Genomic DNA, 7,320 nt, shown 5'->3' with positions numbered 1-7,320 from the left:
TATATATATACACACATATATATATGTACACACACATATGCATACATATTAAATATTACCGACAAAAGAAAAAAGTTTTCATAAAATATTAAGAAAACCATAATTAGAATAAATAATGCTTTAATATAATTATAAAGAAATATTGAAGGTTAAAAGATAAAAATTCATCTTGCAAATACTAACCAAAGAAAGCTGCTCTGTCTTATATCAGACATATTAGATGCTAAGACATGATGCATTAGGCATGAGCCACTGCGCCAGACTGTAGTATTCTATTGAAGTAATATTTTCAAATGTACAACAACATAAGAATATATCTTGCTGTTTCATTCACAGAGAAAAATTATTCAGTTGCCACAGATAAGATACTTACTAGTTTAATTTTACCTACATATTTCCTCCCAGTTTGGAGAAATCTAACTGGTTAAAGGAAAAGCATCAAATTAAATGAGTTGTCTATTTACATATCTATATTTGTTAAGGAACTTAGCAGCATATAGAGTACTCTTAGCATTATGCTTGTGTTTATTTGTGTGGTGTGTATTTTAAAAGATGAACAAGACCAAATCCTTGTTCTCAAAAGTCACAATTTAATAAAGATAGAAGAGAAAATATGTTTTTTTTTAACTTTATCAAATAAGTATAATATGCCTTGCACGTAATTAATGCCGTTATTGACACACAAGCAAAGTGCTGGAGGATCTATCAAAGCAAGCTACGTCTCCATGACTTAGGAGTATCAGAAGCAGCCTCTAAGGAGTGTGATATTTGAGTTTATCCTTAAGTGATAGGTGGAATCTCAAGACATAAATGATAAGAAAGAAAATATGTTCTAAAAAAATGAATAACATGATTAAAAGTTTAAATATTAAAAAAAAAAAGCATGCTCAGGTACAGAGGAAGTTTTTTTAATTTTTTGTTTTGTTTTGTTTTGTTTTTTTCTGTAGTGTAAAGTAGAAGGATGATATATGGATAGATAGAAGATTGGCCCAATCCTCTGAGGGGCAAATGAGAATTGGGCACTATTTTGATATGAGTATGCTATATTTAATCTCAAACTAATGTAGGTGTGTCTGAGTTCAGAGAAGTATAAAAGAAGAAGAGGATTTACTAAAATAGACTTGAATTCCTCTGAATAGGGAGGAGTCATACAGAAAAAGAAATGTATAGATGTGGGAAGTATTTTCAAGTTAAATTTATAGAATTTAATAAAATACTACCTAAGTGGATGTTACATAAAAAGAAAATGAAAGATAAAGGTGACCTCAGATTTCCTAATCAAACCAGTGACATTTATAAGTGGAAGAAGAAAGAGGAGGACTTGTTGGTTTATAAGATGATTTTATCAATCTACTAGTGACTGACCCTATTTCAGGCACTGACTCTATATCTGGGAATGCTTTGAGTTAAAAAGAAAAATTTTAAATATACAAGATTTGGTTTTGATTACACGAAGTTTTAATTGTTTCTCCTGTATGTGTGTGTATATATATATATATATATACACACATATATATATGTACACACACATATGCATACATATTAAATATTACCGACAAAAGAAAAAAGTTTTCATAAAATATTAAGAAAACCATAATTAGAATAAATAATGCTTTAATATAATTATAAAGAAATATTGAAGGTTAAAAGATAAAAATTCATCTTGCAAATACTAACCAAAGAAAGCTGCTCTGTCTTATATCAGACATATTAGATGCTAAGACATGATGCATTACCAAATTTAACAGTAACATTTCATAATGATAAGAGACAACTCACCCAAAACATATAACAATACTAAATTTGTGTGATGCAAGTAATGTAGCCTCAGAATAAATAAAGCAAAAACTTATGGAAGTAAAAAGAAAAATATCTATTTCTAAACTCAGTGAAAAATTTAAATATATCTCTATCAATTACTGATAGCACATGTAGACAAGATATCAATCAGAATATAGAAGATCTGATATCATGCTTAACAAATTTGATCTGATATATGTAAAACTTTGTACTCAACTATGACAGGGAAAAAAATAGTCATTCAGTAGAGCAGTCTTCTCTCCCAATTTGTATGAAATGAGATACAGTTTGGAAATGAATATTTTGAGCTTAGGGTTATTTTCTTGATCTCTTGTTTTTATTTTTTGAGTTCATAACAAACAAATATTTAGAAAAGAAAATACATTGTCTTAAGAAATCACAGATTTAAAACTTAAATATTTTATCAAAAATAACATTTGTTTTCTTGAGGGCATGTTAACATAAACCTTCTTTCTTTAAATGCTGGCTTTCTGATTCTTCTGATTCTATATTAGATTTATGTCTCAGTATAACACATTATTTCACCTGTCTTTTTAAAATTTTTGTGACTTTCAGAAATAAATTTGTAAGATCAATAATCATCTCAATTTCTATTAATTCAATACTGCTAAAGAATTTTCTACATCAGGGGTCAGTAGACCACAAGAAGCAACTTGTTTTTGTAAGTAACGTTTTATTAGAACACCTCTACACCTCTTTATTTACATATTGTCTACAGTGGTTTTTACATTTCCATAGGAGTTTTGAGTAGTTGTGACCAAGAACATATGGCATATAAACCTGAAATATTTACTCTCTGGCCCTTTAAAAAAAAAAAACTTTGCGAATTTCTGATCCCTGATCTATGTGTTTCAACAAGCAGAAGTTAAGTTTCAGAAATTTAAGACATATGACTCTTTTAGGTATAACACTTACTTTTGTTTAAAGATTGACAGAAAGGTCAGTTGTTGCAATGTTCTGATTGTTAAATTAGGAACCCTTTGTATTAGATATTACTGTATATAAATACTTAATATTTGGGATTTTTAACTGGTGACTTTAATAAATGAGAACTTACCTTGCAAAAATTGTAATACATATAGGAACATGTGTAGATGTATAGAATTAATAATGCATCCTTCTCCACCTATTGGAGATAATATTTGGGTAGGAGCATTTTTTGGAATCTGATTTAAATATTCAATTGACTCTGAGAACCACCACACAATGAATTGAATAAATAACATTTCAAAGCAGAAAGACCCTATCATTCATAACTGTCTTCCCCATTCTTAGCATGTGGCTTTTTTAAAACAATTGCACTAAAGGAACAATGAATGCATCCCAAACTCACTTCACCATGTATTCATTGTTTTTTTTGTTTTTTGTTTTTTTTTTTAAAAAAAAAAGGACAGGAGAAATGAAATCACGTCTGTAGACTTCTGGAAACAATCATGCTGTATGAGTTAGATTGAGGGCCAGCACTGCTTTGCCCGAATACTATAGGATCATGCTATTGAAAACCTAACCAACATATAAAGTAGTAACGAGAAAGAAAAATGAATAAAAATTCACATTATTGCAGATTGTATAGTTTGATGCTATGTGAATGGTCTTCATTTATGGCTAGCAATTGCAAGACTGCTGTGAAGAGTGGCAATTATACCTTAAAAATAAAAGACTGCAGTAATATCAGGACAGATATTAAAACAATAATGTGATTTAAAGGTTGCTTTCTAATACGGCTTCCCAACATCTGTCCTTCAAGATGTGGAAATGTACATTATTTTGTAAATTTAATCACACCTATCTGTATATATTTGGTACTCCATGCATCTTGTAATAATTAGGAAAAAAAGAAACTGTCCCAGAGACATCTCTTTTAATGCCACTATGCATTTTATTAGTTTATTTAACCATCAGACAAACACTAACCAAAATGGAGTAGATCTGGAAGATATGATTTTGAATTCACACTTGAGGATATAGGTACATTTCTGGATCTAAGGATATCTTTTTATTCTCTTGTTTCTTATTTTTGTAGTGGTGACAATATATCCTTCTTCGATATGTATGTGTATTTATACATACTTATTAATAAAATAGGTATAAAATTCAATAAAAGTGTCAAGCATTCTTGGGACACTTTTTTTTAACTCTGAGAAAAAACAGTGACAAGTTAAGAAAATATTGACAATTTAGTATCTTATGTGAATATCAAGTTGCAGCTTTCTGTATTCTTGTTTATGTAAATAAAGAAAAGCAATATATGACTGGGTACGGTGGCTCATGTTTGTAATCCCAGTACTTTGTGAGGCCGAGGAAGGCAGATGACCTGAGGTCAGGAATTCGAGACCAACCTGACCAACATGGAGAAACCCCGTCGCTACTAAAAATACAAAAAAAGTCAGGAGTGGTGGCACATGCCTGTAATCCCAACTACTTGGGAGGCTGAGGCAAAAGAATTGCTTGAACCTGGGAGGCGGAGGTTGCAGTGAGTTGAGATTGCACCATTGCACTCCAGCCTTGGCAACAAGCAAAACTCTGTCTCAAAATGTATAGTAGTGTCTGTCAGTAATATCAAAAGATGAACAGATAGATAGTTGATAGGATAGCTGTATAGCTATTACCACAAATATGCACATATTTACAAACTACTACACAACTCGAGACCACTCTGGAATTGTGTAATCATGGTCAGTAGTGAATGTTTGTGCAAGTCTTTTGAAAATTCCATATAACTAATTTGATACTGTTCCTTAAATTTGAGAATGACTTAAGTATTAAATAAATATGTTAAAATTTTTTCTTTTAATAGTGAAATAATTACTATTATCTTTCAGGCTGTGTAATGACTTTATTTCAGAATTATAAACAAAAAGAAACAAACTAAAATAAGAGGCCTGATTTTAGCAACATGCCACTTTATCTTTGTAAAGTCTACAATAAAATTGTTAATTGTGTAGCCTGCATGTTTCTTCTTTACCAGAAAGACAATTGATTACATGATAACATTTTGCTCATAGATTAATTATACCATTAACAATTTATTGCAAAATTTCTTCAGTCTTTAGAAAGTTAACATGTGCATGCAATATAATATCAAAGAATTGTGACACAGACACTCATTCCATTGTATCTTTGTTTATCAATGAAAACAAAACATTTAATAATTATTCTTTAATGTTTTTATGAATAATAGAGTAAGTATAAAAACATCAACTACATACATTTTTAACAAAGAATTTTTCATTTCCATTATTTAAAATTGACTCTAATTAATTTTTAATAGAATATAAATAATGTTGACAGGTGGTTATTGATGGAACTGATTAAAAAGCTTCATTCATTCATCTATTTTTTAAAAATCAAATTTGCATTGTTTTTAGTATGAGTTCCAAATAGTCTGTCAAATTCTCATGATACAGAAATGAATGAAGCATGGTCCCTGCCTTAGTAGTCTGGAAGACAATGTTGGTTTGCAAACTTTCACCTTTTTCCTTTTCGTTTTAAATTAAAGTTTTTTCCAAGGTTGCGGCTTTCTTAAAATTTTTTTTCCCCTTGCTTTTTTTTCGGTTTTTTCCTTTTTTAATTTTATTTTTTTTTTTATTAACTTTTTCTTTCGGATTTGGGGTTTTTTTTTTCTTTTTTTTCTTGTTTTTTTTTTTTGGCATTTTTTCCAGTTAGTTGCTTTTTTACATCCACTGCATTGCTTGTGCCTAAAACTAGACAGATTAAATGAAGTGCTAAGTGTGTTAGACAATTTATTTATGCTAAAAGTTATTTTTGCAAGTGAACTGACCTGGAAATTGTTGATTTTGCCTTTTTATTTTTCTAGTATAGAATATCCAATTTTAGATATTTTAAGAAATAACTTTTAAAGCTTCACATTTAACTATTAAAGAAGTATGTCAATACATAATTTAAAACTTGAACTAATACTTGCTATATCTTCATGTTCCTTGTCTGCCAGAGTTTAGTGCTAAGAGAGCCAGATTTGTACTAGGAGCCCAGAGGACTTATTATCTGGTTAATGTGAAAGTTTTTTTTAATCTTCAATAGATATTGTTTCTTAAAGCATCAATTTTTTAAAAACAAGAAACAAAATAACTGAAATAACTGTTAATGTGGAAATCATTTTGTTCTAGGATCAAATGTGAAAAATGATGCAATCTGCAGACAATAAAACTCTAGTTGTTTTGAGGTCAAAATAATCAGTATTATTTTTCTCTTGAGCAACACAGGAAGTAAAGGGACATTTTCATTAATTCCATCTGGCTCACAGATGTCATTTATTGTGAATTTTAGAAATTATGAAAACCTTATGGCTAATCTGTTTTGAAGCACATTCATTTTTATGGCAGGATAAAAGGGCCAGTAGATATTTGTAGACATATTTAAAGAGGCTATATTTACATATTTATTAAAACTAAAATATTAAGTTACTAAATGATAATTTTTCCAAGTAATTATTCCTATCTAAAATGGCATTCAATCATATTTGTTCACCAAGCCAAAGGATGACTTCTGAATAAAATATTTTTAAATTTGACTTTTTTACTAAAGGATGTGTGGTTATACACAGTGCATATATTAGGAAAAACCTTTATTCATGTAGTAATGCTCTTGATATGTTTTGGCTTATGGTTCATTTCTTTTTAAATTCTGCTACATTCTTTGTTCCACTTAAATTTGGCTTCTATTAAAACATTAAGAAATACTTTTTATTTACCTCTTAGAAGGTATGGACAATATGACACCTTTGGAGATTTAATGTTAGAAATACAGAAGTAGACCTTTAAAACGGAGTCCCTACTGCCAGTCATAAAGCAAAATCTGTGCAACAGGTACATCTAGATAGTTTTCATCCATATCTAGCTTGCTCACAATGACTTTCTCATGCATTACAAACAATCTGGCTCTTAATATAGTGTTTAAGTGAACTTTAATGTGGCACATGACAGTCTTCTGATATAGTCAGTTATTGGTTCAGAGGGTGAATTACTGAATCTTACTTCCCTACTGTTCAGTCCACAGGGGCTTAAATTCTTAACTGTATATAGAGTTCCTGCAATATAATGTCATATTCCCTTCTTCCAGGTCACTAAGTGGGAAAGGTTATAAGTTCAGAAAATACTAGCTGAACCAAACAGCTTATGATTTCACCTATAAACATTAGGGATAGAAACATTTTCTCAACATCATGTGAACTACTGCCTGTGGTTTTGGGTCAGGTGTCTATGTTCATATGATAACACTCAGGTTCCATGAACACACATTACTGTGATTACGGATTTCCCTTTAAACCAAAAACAACATTACATTTAATTATGACCTCACTGAAGCTTAGTTAGATGTATAATCAGTAAAAATCGAAGTGGAAAGGAAAGAGTCAGACAAGGTGAATGCATGATTTTAAAAAATGTTTGCATTTGCTCATGCTGTATTTTTATAATATGTGAAAATCTGACATTCTGGTTTCATAAATACATTCTACATTCTTTTCATTTCTTCAGCCAG

This window comes from Mandrillus leucophaeus, unplaced genomic scaffold (assembly GCF_000951045.1).
Source record: "Mandrillus leucophaeus isolate KB7577 unplaced genomic scaffold, Mleu.le_1.0 Scaffold289, whole genome shotgun sequence".
NCBI lineage: Eukaryota > Metazoa > Chordata > Mammalia > Primates > Cercopithecidae > Mandrillus > Mandrillus leucophaeus.
Note: the sequence above shows the minus strand (reverse complement) of the source record.